Below are 18046 nucleotides of genomic sequence, written 5' to 3'. Positions count from 1 at the left end.
TTTGCTCCATTTCTTTCAACAAAATGCATGAATAATTGAATAGTAGAGTGCCATAGGAAAATTTACTATTGCTATGTTTTTTCCGTTAAACCAAAATAGCCCTAATGGGTCGACATGAATGTAGAGTAATAAGTGATGCAACAAGTGTAAAACCTCTTTGCCGTAGTTGTGTCGACCTCAACATCATTGGGTTGGTCGCTGAAGAAGTTGAGGCAGAGGTGGCTGTCGGAGGTGTGGAGGAAGATCTGAGGAATCTGTAGACGGCGTCCAGGGCACTACTCTGTTTTGATGGATCGTTTTGTCGTTGGAGCGGCTCCGATGAGCCGTAAGACGTCAAGGCTGAAGCAGCAAAAGACAACCATCATTAATCTCAAGTGGGATTCTAATAGCATCTCCAATAGATGATGTAAAATAGATGTAAAATTTACATCACCAAAAACCACCTGACTACAACAGATGAGGTAAAAACTATTGACTCTGAACTTAACTGTCGAAACTGAAATTTACTGTGGAATCTGAATGTTACTGTCGAAACTGAACGCAATGGTAGTAGAGAGCCACTTGACATGTAGTTTAGGGAGGGTCCGCGGTTCATCTTCAACCTGCACCCCCTGATCCGCCAGCCACCACCGGCTGAACCGTCGGCCCTCGCGACGCCTCGCCGCCCCGAAACAACAACCCACCGCCAGTCCACTGTCGCCCCGAAACAACTCCCCACCGTCGGTCTGCTGCCGCCCCGGCCCGCCCTCTAGGCCTCCTCGCTCCAAGATTTTTCTCCAGCGATCCCCACCCCACTGCCCCAGCACCGCGCCCCCACCGCTGGCGACCACCGCCCCCACCCTGAACCGTAAGATAGATAGTGGGGTACCTCTCCGGCGAGCCCCCCTCCCCCACCCCCTGAAAATCGACTGACCCAAAAGTCGATTCAGTCGACTGAAGTGTAGCTAAATCGGAGCGGAGAAGTAGCACGAGCGAGGGGGAGAGCAGCAGCAGCAGCGCGAGCGAGTGAGCGAGAGCCGGAGCAGCAGTAGCAGCTGGGCGAGCGAGAGACCGAGAGCCGGAGCAGCAGTAGCAGCGCGAGCGAGCGAGAGCTGGAGTAGCAAGAGTAGATCCGGCTGGTATGGACGCCGTCGCCGAAGGGGCCACGCACTGGGGGAGATCCGTCATGGAGATGTCGCCCGCGGTGTCGGCTTCGAGGTAGCCGCTCCATGGGGGTGCGGGATGGAGCACCGTCAGCGCCAGGAGGTCGAGTTAAGGAGAAGGTGCGATGCGATGAGTGTACAACCTCTTTGGTGGTGCCAAGTAGGCCCCGGCTTCGTCCGCGGAGTCAGTGAGGATGTTGCGGTTCCGGTGGAGCAGGTTAAGGTGGCGCTGTGGGGATGGAGTAGCCGCGATAGACGAGGCAATCGTCGGAGCAGCTCCTTGGAGGTGGAGGATAGGGCGGCTGAACCGGCGGGATGACGAGATGGAAGACGGATCCTCATCCAGGGAGGTAGATGAGGGACATCGAGCTGTTGTGGTGGACGACGTCGTCGGGGAAGAGGCTGCGGCTGGGCAGTGGTGAGGTGGCGGACGGAGGAGGGTGGGGTTTCGCAGCTGGAGCGGAGAGGTTATGGCGGCTTGGGATGTCGAATGGCGAAAAGGAGGCGATGGGAGGGGGGAACCATGACTTAGGGACGCGCTTGTCCAAAATGTAGGGTGTGTTACAAAAGTACCTCCACCGATTTGAACTAGCAGCCCATTCAGCTCAGGGTTAGAAGGGGGATTTTGCGTGTCGTGATTTGGCAGCTGGAGAGAGTTTTCGCGCGCATTGTAATTTCGGGATAGCAAGGCGCGGGTTGTGAAGGCGCCAGTTTTGGGAGCACGGTATCTGATTTTTTGGGATATAACAAGGCGCATGTTGAATATTAGGGACAAGCCTAACGTGTAATATTGTACTTGTACGTACCAAATCAATTCGCACTTCCCTCAACGAAAAAACCAAAAAAATAACTATTCACACCACACAAAGAGAGAGTCTTGTCCTATTTTACTATACAAATGCTATTCAAAGCTACTCATACCAACATGTTATGTCCAATTAAATTTTTTTGTTGGCTGTATAATGCATGTAACCTACTCATACCAACATTTTAGTGCATTCCAAATGTCTATACTACCGCTGCAATTCGAACTAAATTTGAATTCGTTTCTATATTTCAATAAGAATCTACAATCATGATTGTTGCCAACTTCAACCATCATTCGTGTATTACCTTAACAACACACCACATGATTACTATAGAGATAGATATGAACTATGTGTACTATATGAACTCGAATTCAATTTTTTGAATACACTTGATGTTGATTCCAAATAATAGTACATTTGATGTACTAACTATATATTCATAATCTAACCCATGTTCCATATGTACACCGTGTTTATCACACAAAGTATAGTGCCCCCTACATTATGACAAGTATTTAGCCCTGAGGTGCAAAAGCCACACATTAGCCCAAATTATAATCAATGTTCTACATTATGATATCTTCTTCAAGTATTTGTATCCACTTTTTTTATAATGAATTATGATTTGTGTTCGTCTTTTACACCTTCACGATCCTCTTCTCCTTTTAGCTAGCTAGCACTAACTTTCTATCGTGCATGCACATGCCCGCCCCCCTCTCATCCTCCCTCAGCGTCCCCTTCATCGCGCACGTTCGTTATTTCTCTTTAGGTCGTTCACCTGCGGTGTGTGTACGCCCCCCGGGTCCTTCTTTCCGGCACACACCAGTCGATATACCTCTCTAGAGGAGTGTGCATACCACAAACACATACTTCCCCTCTAATCTTATCACCGCCCATGCCCCCCTATGTCCAATACGGTTCCACGCAAGTGCACACTCCCGCCCCTCTTTTCATCGATCTCATACTCGCACACTCCTCCCCCCTCGACATGGTAGGCCTCTCGCACCACCTCCTAGCGGCACCCCTCCCCCCTGTCTGTCGACCTTATTTGCTTCTAACACATGCATGCATGTATACGTACTGATCTCCCTACATATAGCCAGGTCGACTATAATTCGTTTTCCCCACGCACTGACAGACTTACCTCACTAGTTATGTCTCTCCCTTTCTCGGACACATGACAGTTGATCTTCCTATGTACTTACGTATGCTTACCACAACCATATCGTCTCCCCTCATCATCCTTGCATACCTCCCGACCCGTCTCTCACATGCACGTGCATAGACAGACAGACATCCCCTGCCCTCTCTTATTGATATTGCACTCGTACCCTCCGTTTGTCTAGCAGGCCTCTCCCACCATTTGTGAGATGCCACTCCACCACCAACCTTCCGGCGCTCTACCTTTGTCTTTCTCCCAACCTTATTCCTCTGCTACACATATCCATGGATGCCGATTGATCTCCCTCAATACATAGCTAGGTCCCTCTCCTTCCCCACAGATATACTAGTCAATCGGTCTCTGCCCCCCACTCTAATAGTCGAACGTTGTAGATATGTATCCATGCCACAGAGAAAAACTGCACCTCTGCCCTACCAAATTCCAGCAGGCCAGCCACCCTGTATCTTTGACATGGGCAAACACAAATTCGATGGCACTCTTTATCGATCGCGCAGCCACACACTTCATCCCTGTTTTCGATTCTATCGGTATCTCACGTCCATGACTCTATTCCACACACATTGCATATGTTATGTTTTTTGTTTGAGATATCATCGACACATTGCCTCTGTTTCTCACAAACCCTCTCTCTCACACTCACCCATGTACTGCACCTAAAGAAGAGTGATACATCTCCAACGTATCTACTTTTCCAAACACTTTTGACCTTGTTTTGGACTCTAACTTGCATGATTTGAATGGAACTAACCCGGACTGACACTGTTTTCAGCAGAATTGCCATGGTGTTATTTTTGTGTAGAAATAAAAGTTCTCGGAATGACCTGAAAATTCACGCAGACATGTTTTGGAATTTATAAAATACTGGTGAAAGAATCAGCATAAGGGGGCCCACACCCTATCCACGAGGGTGCAGGGCGGCCCCCCTGGGGCGCGCCCCCTGCCTCATGGGCCCCCTGAGGCTCCACCGACGTCAACTCCAACTCTATATATTCACGTTCGGGGAGGAAAAATCAGAGAGAAGGATTCATCGCGTTTTATGATACGGAGCCGCCACCAAGCCCTAATCTTCATCGGGAGGGCTGATCTGGAGTGCGTTCGGGGCTCCGGAGAGGGGAATCCGTCATCATCGTCATCATCAACCTTCCTCCATCACCAATTTCATGATGCTCACCACCGTGCGTGAGTAATTCCATCATAGGCTTGCTGGACGGTGATGGGTTGGATGAGATTTACCATGTAATCGAGTTAGTTTTGTTAGGGTTTGATCCCTAGTATCCATTATGTTCTAAGATTGATGTTGCTATGACTTTGCTATGCTTAATGCTTGTCACTAGGGCCCAAGTGCAATGATTTCAGATCTGACCCCTATTATGTTTTCATGAATATATGTGAGTTCTTGATCCTATTTTGCAAGTCAATAGTCACCTACTATGTGTTATGATCCGGTAACCCCGAAGTGACAATAATCGGGACCACTCCCGATGATGACCGTAGTTTGAGGAGTTCATGTATTCACTAAGTGTTAATGCTTTGGTCCGGTACTCTATTAAAAGGAGGCCTTAATATCCCTTAGTGTCCAATAGGACCCCGCTGCCACAGGAGGCTAGGACAAAAGATGTCATGCAAGTTCTTTTCCATAAGCACATATGACTATGTTCGGAATACATGCCTACATTACATTGATGAACTGGAGCTAGTTTTGTGTCACCCTATGTTATAATTGTTGCATGAGGAATCGCATCCAACATAATTATCCATCATCGATCCATTGCCTACAATCTTTTCACATGTTGATCTTTTCTTAGTTACTTTTCCGTTGCCACTGTTACGATTGCTACAAAACTACTATTGTTATTTTTGCCACCGTTACCGTTACTTCAATATTACTTTGCTACTAAATACTTTGCTGCAGACATTAAGTCTTTTAGGTGTGGTTGAATTGACAACTCAACTGCTAATACTTGAGAATATTCTTTGGCTCCCCTTGTGTCGAATCAATAAATTTGGGTTGAATACTCTACCCTCGAAAACTGTTGCGATCCCCTATACTTGTGGGTTATCAAGACTGTTTTCTAGCACCGTTGCCGGGGAGCATAGCTCTATTCCTTGAGTCACTTGGGATTTATATCTATTGATCACTATGAGGAACTTGAAAGATGAAAGAACCAAGATTTTTCCCTCAACTACGAGGGGAGGTAAGGAACTGCCATCTAGCTTTGCACTTGATTCACCTTCTGTTTTGAGTAAACTTGTGACACCTACTCCTTCTATTGATTCTAATATGTCGCATGTTACTAATGATGCCACTTCTGCTATGCATGATGCTTATGATGAAACTACTTCTATGCTTGATAATACTGTGCCATTAGGTGAATTTCTTGATGAACAACTTGCTAGGGCTAGAGAGAATGAAATTATTGAAACTGATAATATTGATGAAAGTGATGATGAAGATTCTCCCCCTAGATATGAATTGCCTGATGTGCCTGAGGGTTATGTTATGGATGAAGAAATTGCTCGAGACCTTTTTGCTTGCAAAGATAGATATGATCTTAAGAAGCTGTTAGCTAAGCTCAAAGAAAAGTCTTTGAATGCTAGAATGAAATATGACCCTGCTTTGGCTACTTCACTTATCTGTATTTCTGATGAGGATTATGATTTCTTTGTCGATCCTGAGTTAATTACTTTGGTTGAATCTGATCCTTTTTATGGCTATGAATCTGAAACTATTGTGGCACATCTTACTAAATTGAATGATATAGCCACGCTATTCAATCATGAGGAAAAAAATCGTTACTACTATATCCTTAAGTTATTTCCATTCTCATTAAAGGGTGATGCTAAAACATGGTTTAATTCTCTTGCTCCTGGTTGTGTGCGTATTCCCCAGGATATGATTTATTACTTCTTTGATAAATATTTCCCCGCTCATAAGAAACAAGCTGCCTTAAGGGAAATATATAATTCTATGCAAATTGAAGAAGAGAGTCTCCCACAAGCTTGGGGGAGGCTTCTCCGATTACTTAATGCTTTGCCTGATCATCCTCTCAAGAAAGATGAAATACTTGATATCTTTTATAATGGACTAACCGATGCTTCCAGAGACCACCTAGATAGTTGTGCTGGTTGTGTTTTCAGGGAAAGAATTGTTGAGCAAGCTGAATTGCTATTGAATAATATATTGAGTAATGATAATGATTGGACACTTCCTGAACTAACTCCTAAGCCAACTCCAAAGAAAAGGGGTATTCTATTTCTCAGTCCTGAAGACATGCAAGAGGCAAAGAAATCTATGAAAGAAAATGGTATTGAAGTTGAAGATGTTAAGAAGTTACCACCTATTGAAGAAATACATGGTCTTAATAATCCGACACATGTAGTAAAGGTGAATTCTCTCTATAGATTTGATGAAGGTGATATTCCTCGTAATAAGTCTGCTAGAAAATGCTTGGATGAGTTCAATAATTTTATTGTTAAACAAGAAAATTTTAATGCTTATGTTGGTAGACAATTGAAATGTAATGCTTACATGGTTGAACACTTGAGTGATTATATGTCTAGAGTTAAAGGTGACATTAAACTTATTATTAAACATGCTTCTATGATTACCACTCAAGTAGAACAAGTGCTTAAAGCACATGATGATTTGCTCAATGAATTAAATAATAAGAAAAATGATAATGCTATTAGAGTTGTGACTAGAGATGGTAAAATGACCTAGGAACCTTTGTATCCTGAGGGCCACCCTAAGAGAGTTGAGCAAGATTCTCAGAGAACTAATGTGGATGCACCTAGTCCTTCTAAGAAAAAAAAAGAAAAATGATAGGAATTTACGTGCTTCTAGTGAACCCGTTGTTGACACACCTGAGAATCCCAATGATATTTCTATTTACGATGCTGAAACACGATTTGGTAATGAACATGAACCTAGTGATAATGTTAATGATGATGTTCATGTTTATGCTCAACCTAGCAATAACAATGATGTAGAGATTGAACCTGCTGTTGATCTTGATAACCCACAATCAAAGAATCAACGTTATGATAAGAGAGACTTTGTTGCTAGGAAGCATGGTAAATAAAGAGAACCACGGGTTCAGAAACCCATGCCTTTCCCCCCAACCATCCAAGAAAAAGGATGATGAGGATTTTTAGCGCTTTGCTGAAATGATTAGACCTATCTTTTTGCATATGCGTTTGACTAATATGCTTAAAATGAATCCTTATGCTAAGTATATGAAAGATATTGTTACAAATAAAAGAAAGATACCGGAAGATGAAATTTCCACCATGCTTGCCAATTATACTTTTAAGGGTGGAATACCTAAGAAACTAGGAGATCCAGGAGTACCAACTATACCATGCTCCATTAAAAGAAACTATGTTAAAACTGCTTTATGTGATCTTGGAGCTAGTGTTAGTGTTATGCCTCTCTCTTTATATCGTAGACTTGATTTGAATAAGTTGACACCTACTAAAATATCTTTGCAAATGGCTAATAAATCGACTGCTATACCTGTCGGTATCTGTGAGGATGTGCCTGTTGTGGTTGCAAATGTTACTATTTTAATGGACTTTGTTATTCTTAATATTCCTGAGGACGACAGTATGTCGATTATCCTTGGTAGACCCTTCTTGAATACTGCAGGGGCTGTTATTGATTGCAACAAAGGCAATGTCACTTTTCATGTTAATGGTAATGAGAATATGGTAAACTTTCTGAGGAAACAACCTCAAGTCCACAATATCAATTCTATTGGAAAATTTTCAACGATAACTATTGGGGGCTTTGAATTCCCCCTTCATGCTGTCAAGAAAAAAATATGATATTCTTATTGTTGGGGACATGCATATCCCCGTTGAGGTAATTTAGTGTTATTAAAAAATTCTCCGGTTTCATGTTATTCGAAAAGAGTTTGTTAACAAGACTTGATCAACCTTGTTAGTGGATTCCTTTTGATGAGCATGAGATGGATGAAGTTAGAAAGCACAACTCTCTGTACCCTCTTTTTACTTTCTGTTATTCAGATTAAATAAAGCAAAATAGTATTTTTTGTCTGTTTTCCGCATTATCCTTGCAATAAAAATACCCCGAAAATGAAAGTTCTCCAAATGTCCTGAAAATGATATATGATTTTTTGTAGAATATTTAAGAATTTTTGTCACTGAGAACACACTAGGGGGCCCCACCACTTGGCCATGAGGGTGCAGGGCGCGCCCCCTGCCTCGCGGGACCCACATGGCCCTCCTCCACTTATTCCAGCACCCACACACTCCGTCTTCCTCCAGAAAAAATCATTCCATAGCTCAAACCCGTGTTCTAGCTCATCTTGCTGCCATTTTCAATCGCCATGCTCAAAGCTCCATTCACAAAACTGCTTTGGGGGATTGTTCTTCGGTATGTCACTCCTCCAATGGTCCAATTAGTTTTTGTTCTAGTGCTTTATTTATTGCAAATTTTTGCTGCTAAGGTGACCCTGTTCTTGAGCTTGCATGTCAAATTTACATGGTCAAAAGTAGTTTTGATGCATGATATAGCCTCTAGGCACTTGTGGGAGTAGTTTCTATCAATCTTGTTGAGTTTGGTTCACTTTTATTTCGAGTCACTAAAAATCTCAGAAACTTTTCAGAGAAAGAAAATGTTTAAGATATTATTGAGGGGCTCTTCGAGCCAAAGCTCGAAGGGGCAGAATGAAGAGAATAAAAAGCCCAAATAAATTGTTCTTCGCACTGTGGAGGTCGGCCGTGCGAATGTCCTTGTGATTGGTTCTTGAGAGCAGCTGGAATTCATGATGACTTTTATTATTTGGCTGAGAATGCAAGCCTCATCGACTTCCTCCATGACCAGCGCGAACAGTATCTCCTACTCACTAATATTTTCATGCAAAATTTTTATTTCCATGCTAAGAAATCACCACCTTCGGTGGAGTTTCACTTATATGATGAGGTTAAGGAGATGTCACTCCATGATTTTTGTTGGGTCTGCAAGATACCCTTTGAGGGCAGCATCGAGGAACCACATCGTAGTGATGTGGATTGGTTTATTGATAGAATTGTTGTAGGAGAAACTAGGAAAGTTTCTGATGCAAGAATTACCAGTATACATTTTCCTGTTCTACGTTACTTTGCGATATTTGCTAGTAGATGCTTAATTAGTCATGGGAACAGACAAAATCTTAGTGCTCCTGATATTGTCATTTTGCGCCATACTTTTTCGTGATACAACTTTCAGCTTAGGCGCTATTTTTGCTAAACGATTAAATCTGAACCATACGAAGGGCCCCATCTTCGGAGGCATCTTTACTTCACGCCTTGCTGTACACTTTGAGATACCTATTAGGCATTATGAGAAAGAGGAAAAGTTGCTGCCCCTATTTTTCTAGATTATAAGAGTATGATAGCACATGATTTCATTGCTAAAAATAAGAAGAAGATGCTTAAGTATAATTTAATATTTGATAAAACTCACTGTGAGATTATTACCTTACCTGCACCCTCTTTGTTTAACATACTTTTAGGCACGTACCTCATCTTGCCATATGCCATTTATGCATACTGGAGGCTGACACAAGTCCTAGAGCCTGAGCCTGAGCCACCACCTGACCCTTATCGATAGTTTGTTAATCAGTGGGATCCGGAGGAGATTGCCAACCAGTGGCACACTAAGGACCCTCCTCAGTACACCGGAGAAAGTAGCTTCGATCCGTGGGCATAGACCAACTTAGGCCAAAAGCCTAAGCTTGGGGGAGTACGTATTTCTCACCGACATTGTATTCATGTTCACACACTCATTCTAGTTGTTGGTGCTCATACTTTTTCATTGTACTATCCATGCTAGTTTATTTTCTTTTCTAAGCCTTCTTCCTGTGTGTTTGAAAAACCTTAAGAAAAATCAAAAAAATTAGTTGTAGCTAGTTTACTTTCCATGCCTGTAGTAGTAGTAATTAAAAGAAAACCCAAAAAGATTTCTCGTTCTTCTTTTTCTTGTTGGGAGCTTTCCTGTGTAAATAGTTTTATTTCTTTTCTTATCCTTTGGGGGTCGAGAGGAGAAGACCTTGATGAAAATGTTGAATGGATCTCATATGCATTATTGTTGATTTAACCAAGAGCCCATATTACCTTGTCTTCTCCCTTGTATTAAATGCTTACAGATTCCAGCTTAGTCCAATGCATGTGCACTATTATTATTATCCACACCGTTCGGTCGTGCAAGTGAAAGGAAATAATGACGATATATGATGGACTGATTGAGATGAGAGAAGCTGGTCTGAACTCGACCTATCTTGTTTTTGTAAATATGATTAGTTCATTGTTCCTGATTCATCCTATTATGAATGAAACATGTTTGCAATGACAATTAGAGATTATAGTTGCTCATGCCATGCTTAATTAGCTAGGAGTTTATAATGGTTTAGCTTGTGTGCCAATATGCTATTAAAATGGTTGTGATGTGGTATGATAGGGTGGTATCCTCCTTTGAACGATTCAAGTGGCTTGACTTGGCACATGTTCACGCATGTAGTTGAAACAAAATCGACATAGCCTCCACGATATTTATGTTCATGGTGATTTATATCCTACTCATACTTGCACTCATTGTTGATTAATCTAAATGCATGTTCATGACTATTGTCGCTCTCTAGTTGGTCGCTTCCCAGTCTCTTTCTAGCCTTCACTTGTACTAAGCGAGAATACTGCTTGTGCATCCACTTCCATAAACCCCAAAGTTATTCCATATGAGTCCACCATACCTTACTATATGCGGTATCTACCCGCCGTTCCAAGTAAATTTGTATGTGCCAAACTCTAAACCTTCAAATGAAATTCTGTTTTGTATGCTCAAATAGCTCATGTATCAACAAGGGTTGTCTATATCTTCCATGCTAGGTGGGTTATTCTCAAGATGAGTGGACTCCGCTCATCATTCACGAGAAAATGGCTGGTAACCGGGATGCCCAGTCGCATGCTCAAATCAAAATAATTGCAAACAAAACTCCCCTAGGATTGTTGTTAGTTGGAGGCACCCGTTGTTTCGGACAAGCCATGTATTGATGTTTGTTGGTGGTTGGGGGAGTATAAACTTTACCATTCTTTTTGGGAACCGCCTATAATGTGTGTAGCATGGAAGATATCAAGATCTATTGGTTGTTATGTTGACAATGGAAGTATACCACTCAAAATATTATTTATCTCTATTTCAAAACTTGAGCTCTAGCACCTCTGCAAGTCCCTGCTTCCCTCTGTGAAGGGCCTATCTATTTACTTTTATGTTGAGTCATCATCCTCTTATTAAAAAGCACCAGTTGGAGAGCATCGCTGTCATTTGCATGCATTGCTATTAATTTACATTGAGTATGACTGTGACTGGATCTCCTTTACCATGAATTACAATTTCCGGTCAGTTCTTGATCTTCAGGGGTGCTCTTCATTTATGTTTTGCGGTCTCAGAAAGGGCTAGCGAGAGACCATCTTGTTATATCATATTATGATTGTTTTGAGAAAGTGTTGTCATGCGAGATTTATTATTATTGTTCGCTAGTTGATTATGTCATTGATATGAGTAAACATGAGACCCAAATGTTATTGTGAATATGGTTAGTTCATAATCTTTGCTGAAAACTTGAATGATGGCTTTACATATTAGCAACAACAAGATCAAACAGAGTTTGTAAAAGTTTTTCTTTATCACTTTCAGTTTGTCAACTGAATTGCTTGAGGACAAGCAAATGTTTAAGCTTGGGGGAGTTTATACGTCTCCAACGTATCTAGTTTTCCAAACACTTTTGACCTTGTTTTGGACTCTAACTTGCATGATTTGAATGAAACTAACCCGGACTACGCTATTTTCAGTAGAATTGCCATGGTGTTATTTTTGTGCACAAATAAAAGTTCTCGAAATGACTTGAAAATTCACGGAGACACATTTTGGAAGTTATAAAAAGTACAGGCGAAAGAATTAGAGTAAGGGGGCCCACACCCTGTCCACGAGGGTGCAGGGATTCCCCCTAGGGCGCACCCAAGCCTCGTGGGCCCCCTGAGGCTCCACCGACGACAACTCCAACTCTACATATTCACATTCGGGGAGAAAAAAATCAGAGAGAAGGATTCATCACGTTTTACGATACGGAGCCGCCACCAAGCCCTAATCTTCACCGGGAGGGCTGATCTGGAGTCCGTTCGGGGCTCCAGAGAGGGGAATCCATCACCATCGTCATCATCAACCTTCCTCTATCACCAATTTCATGATGCTCACCGCCGTGCGTGAGTAATTCCATCATAGGCTTACTGGACGGTGATGGGTTGGATGAGATTTACCATGTAATCGAGTTAGTTTTGTTAGGGTTTGATCCCTAGTATCCATTATGTTCTAAGATTGATGTTGCTATGCTTAATGCTTGTCACTAGGGCCCGAGTGCCATGATTTTAGATCCGAACCTATTATGTTTTCATGAATATATGTGACTTCTTGATCCTATTTTGAAAGTCAATAGTCACTCCCGGTGATGACCGTAGTTTGAGGAGTTCATGTATTCACTAAGTGTTAATGCTTTGGTCTGGTACTCTATTAAAAGGAGGCCTTAATATCCCTTAGTGTCCAATAGGACCCCGCTGTCACGGGAGGGTAGGACAAAAGATGTCATGCAAGTTCTTTTCCATAAGCATGTATGACTATATTCGGAATACATGCCTACATTACATTGATGAACTGGAGCTAGTTCTATGTCACCCTATGTTATAACTGTTGCATGAGGAATCGCATCCGACATAATTACCCATCATTGATCCATTGCCTACGAGCTTTTCACATATTGATCTTTGCTTAGTTACTTTTCTGTTGCCACTGTCACGATTGCTACAAAAAATACTATTGTTAATTTTGCCACCGTTACCGTTACTTCCATATTACTTTGCTGCAGATATTAAGTCTTTCAGGTGTGGTTGAATTGACAACTCAACTGCTAATACTTGAGAATATTCTTTGGCTCCGCTTGTGTTGAATCAATAAATTTGGGTTGAATGCTCTACCCTCGAAAACTGTTGCGATCCCCTATACTTATGGGTTATCAAAGAGGTGCACGCATGACGCACATACTCACGTCTCGTTCCCGGCCACACCCGCGCGGGTACACGGTGGAGTTTGTTCCTGTACGAAAAGGCAGCCCACGTGATAATTTGACGCGTGTAGCGGTTGTTTACTCGAAGGAGGGTCGGGTACCACGCCTAGATGGAACAAAGTTTGACTTGACGCGTTAGTATTAAATAAAGTTATATATTCCTCAATGGCACGTACAGAATATAAACCGATTGCCGTGGGGAAAATGGAAAAATCCGCTCCACTATATAGAACGATGCCTGCCTGCCGAGGTTTGTCTCTCGTCACACCATCTCACACAAGGAGGCGGCGGCCTCTCTCTCTCTCTCTCTCTCTCTCTCTCTCTCTCTCACCGTTGGTCAGTGATCTGGCCGCATCCCGTCTGCCGGCGGAATGGGAGGATGTGCATCGTTTCTCCATTCGATGGCGTTGAGGCAGCACGTCCTGATCTGCGGTACCCGCCGTTCTCTCTGGCCAAGCTCCAGCGTGGTAAGGCCTTCGCCACTTGCTCGCTGCCGGAGTATGGGCAGATACCGGCCGCCGGCGCCCTCCTAGTAACATCCCGACGACCCTCAGATATAGCTTCCTCCAGCCTTGCTCCACTGCCCATCTTCCCACGTTGCTGCATGTGGATCTTCTTTAGTTCTTTGCTTAAAACGTATCTCGGTCGGGTACTTTCCATCTTGCAATATCGTCCTCAAACTATATTTGGTAAACCACCATGCTGCTATCTTTCCCTTATTACATGGAATATGCTTCTTTTTCGTCGGCGTATGTGTCTTCAACTCATGTTATTGGGCAGTAATTGTTTCCTTTCTACCTCCTTTTGCAAACAGGGCTATCCATTTTCACCTTGTTGCTATTGCGACCTTTTGGTGAACTGCACAAATCACTTTTTCTTAAGAGTGTTTTGTGCAGTTCCACCAAAATGTCACACGGGCAACGTTTTTACATTTCTGTGGGACCACAGAAAGGGAGATTGGTTTTGCTATCCTCCTCATCCAACTCCATGCCTAATCTTCTCCAACGAGTAGTTAGTCCTAAAGAGAGATCGCAAAGGTGACCGACTTCTATTTGTGTGTGTTATGTTTCATCATCTAGTTCCACTATTATTGTAATCACACCGACTGGATATCTTTTCAAATAGGGATGGTCCGCTCAATTTTAGTGGAGCTGCACAAAATGATCGGATTGTGGTTTCCTCCATACACCTATTTTTGGGCTACAGATCTGGGTGAAACTAGCTGCCAAGCAATGAACATTGTGCCCAGGAAATGGAGCCATGCCTACGAACATCATCGGTCAATTATATATTTTCTTTATTTGTACACCTTCTCACAACTTTGTCTTCAGTTGTGATGTGAATATTGGCGCTGCTCTACGAACCATTGAGATGCATTAGCAGCCATGGTAGTTTCATTTGTATTTGATGAAATGTTGTAACGAGATAATCTTGAGGCAAGAGGACACATAAATCTTAAGTTGAAACCTTTTTTTCCTGCGGGAACCAAAGTTGAAACCTTCATAGCATCACAGTACTATTTCATTAAAATTATGCCTACATATAAACAAATCCTGAAGGATTGATAGCAATGCCAGAAACAATTCAACTTCGTTTCGCCGACATGTGGGACATCCTTCATTTGGCTCCACCTGCCATGCAGCAATATTGAGTGCCCAACTGCAGGGAAAGATTCACCCCGGTCATTGCACCGCAGTAGTAATGACTAGTGAGCAGTCAAATCATAGAGCCCCACCTTTACCACAGTAAGTTGCTCGAACGAAGCAACCATCATTTCTCTGTCCCTTGAATTCGCTGGTACTCCCATATTCCCAGAGTAATAAGTTGGTTGGGCGAAGCAACCATCACTTCACCTTTCCCACAGTAAGTACTAGTACCTCCTTTTTTTACTCTGGAAACAACCACACGCAAATATTAGCGGTAGCAGCACAACAACTGAATAAAAAATTGAAACCAACCAATGAACTACTACTAATGGTGAGCGTTTGCTAGTATCATGTACTCCATCTATCCATGTATATAGGGCTTAATGCGTTTTCCGAGACTAACTTTGGCCCTATTTGGATCCATGGGTTAGAGTTAGTTTGAGCTAGTTGGGGCTCAAATATCCCTAAAGTATCCAAGCATGAGGGTTAAATTGGAGCAAGTTGCACAGAACCCACCAAAAAAAAACTATCACACCCAAGAGGTGCTAATTAGAGATAGTTCTCATTGGGCCCACTGGAAAATCATTTCTCTCTCTCCATCAAGTGCATTTATTGTCAATCTAACCCTATAACCCAAACACCTCTTTGGATACAGTTAGTTCAAGGTTAGTCATGAGTTAGTCTGACCTCTAGCTAGGATAGAGTATCCAAATAGGAGCAGTATAGGACATGCAAGTTGCTCAAAGCATACAGTCAAATTCGTACGTGAAAGGATCTTTTTTTTGAAAACGGAACGTGAAAGGATATTTGAATGATATAATTTTTAAATTATATAAAATCTTCTCAATAGTCAAAGATATCCTCGAAGAATACATTAGGCCCTATATAAAATCTTATGAATAGTCAAAACCAAGTGTCCTAAACGATTTCAAAACAAGAAACACTCATGGCACTGCATGCCTGTCTCGTTTGGTCCGTTGGTCAAAGCGCTTCCTCTTCTTGGCATAACAATAGATTACAGTATTTTTTTAGAATGCTCTTGGCATGTCGGTAACATGTGATGAGTTAACCGACCTCAATAGACGGCAAAAATGCCAGCCCGCCACACTTTGAGAGAGACGAGGAGCAAGAAGTGATACGGACTACTGGATTACTAGAGCTAGGTGTCACAGGGAGGCCAAGAAAAATGGTGATAGCGTGGGTTAGCCATGTAGTATGATGTAACTACATTGGGCTACCATGTTTCATACTCTTCCAGTCCATTGTGGAGATGATTGGTTGATTTTATATCGCTGAATAATATAAAATATTATGACTGCGGACGCTCCACCACGAGGTTCCTTTCTCCTTCTCGGTCATTGGGAATCTAGGCTCTTCCACTCTTTTTTATTGACGTGAGCTTTGTTCATCCTTTTGCCAACACACAGCAACTCGCAGAATGACGAGAAGCTTGTTTACTACGGAGCCGTTTGGTTCTAGGACCAGGAGTGCCACATTTTTCCATACAATGTTGCCAAACTTGCCTAAGGTTAGTTCTTCAAAATGAGAGCCACAAGTTGGCAAACCTAAGGAAATCTTGCCACACTTTTTATGTGCACGCCATGTGGGGCCTAAGTGTGGCTTGCCTAAAGTGTGGCTTGAACCAAACACCCACTAAGTTGGTCAAACTTGCCTAACCTTAGGTGCGGTAACCTTTGGAAAACTTAGTCACAAACCAAACAGCCCCTACGCCTTCTCCCTCGCCAACGCGTGCGTGATGGCTCGCAGCACGAGGAGAAACTTTTGCTGCGGTGGATGTGCAACAGTTCATAGTGGGAGTAACATACTCCTAGGTAGTAACATAGCGCAGTACAAGACAAGTTTGCTTATGTGGCATGTCTTTAATAAGGAGAGATGTGTTTAGAGTAACATAATATGTAGTGTGGGGCACAAGCGAGTAGTCCATTGTAGAAACTAGGGTGGTGCCAGATTAATTCCGCATGTAAATAAGCTTGTAACCATGGATTTGGGGCTCTTTCCCCTCTCTTCTTTAATGAATGATACACACACTCGTGTGTATTCGAGAAAAAAAATATATGTTACTGTAACATAGTGCTTTCCAAGAGAGGATGAGTCTACAAGGTAATAAATGAGGCCAACTAGTATGACACTACTACTATGTTACTTTGCATTATGGAGGTAGTAACTTAGACTAGTGTCATATGCATGACACTAGTCTAAGTTACTCTGCAATAAGACCAGCCTAAGAGCACGGTTAATAGTATAGCCAGCTGATGGCTATAAGAAACTGCCATGTCATGTATAGCCATCATTTATAGTCACTTATATAGTAGTGTGGGCTACAAGGTTGGCTATAACATCACTTAGTAATTTTTTTCAACATTCCCTCTTTCTCTTTCTTCACATTTATTCTATTTGTCTAGGAATCCGCATATAGCTAGGCTCTTGCATGAGAGCCCACTCCCCATAATTTTCCTCGTCATCATCTGAGTCCTAGAAGATCTCACCCACATCATCATTAGGCATGCAGCCGCCTTGATAGACAACATGCATAGAAGGAGTAGAGGCGGCTGGGGACGCACCATGTTGTGGGCACTCCGTATGTGCTCGTGTGCGTGCAGCGTGCGTGCTTTTCCATCAGTACTAGCTCTAAGGCCGAGGCTACGGTCATCTTCATCTCCGACTAGTCGTTGAGCAACGACGGTAAAGAGGTGCTGCAAGAAATGCATAGGCACCGTTATGTGCGAGCTTCGTCGTAGCACGACGAACCAGACATCGCCGCAGATGGTGCACGCCTCCATGCAGTCAAGTGTGTGCGCATGCATGTGTTATTCACGTGCATTCTGCGGCTGAGTGTGTGTGCGTGCATGTGTTATGTATGTGCGTTGTGTGCTCCATGCTGTGCACGTATGTGCATGAGTTGGATCGGCATGAGTTACTGCGTTGGCGTGTGTACATGCATGGTTGCATGCATCCTGTACATGCGTGGCTTCTTGAGTGGTTATCAATATAAACTATAAAACATCTTCAACTTAGCATCCTAATGTATCGTCTCTAGTGGTTACTGAAGAGTTCATGTTCTTTTATTTGTTTATAGGTGGGCAGGCGGCAAAAAACAGGGGAAAACGCGCAAGGTTCCTTGCAGACGCTC

This window comes from Triticum dicoccoides, chromosome 6A (genome assembly GCF_002162155.2).
Source record: "Triticum dicoccoides isolate Atlit2015 ecotype Zavitan chromosome 6A, WEW_v2.0, whole genome shotgun sequence".
Classification (NCBI taxonomy): Eukaryota; Viridiplantae; Streptophyta; class Magnoliopsida; order Poales; family Poaceae; genus Triticum; species Triticum dicoccoides.
This window is presented reverse-complemented; position numbering follows the sequence as displayed.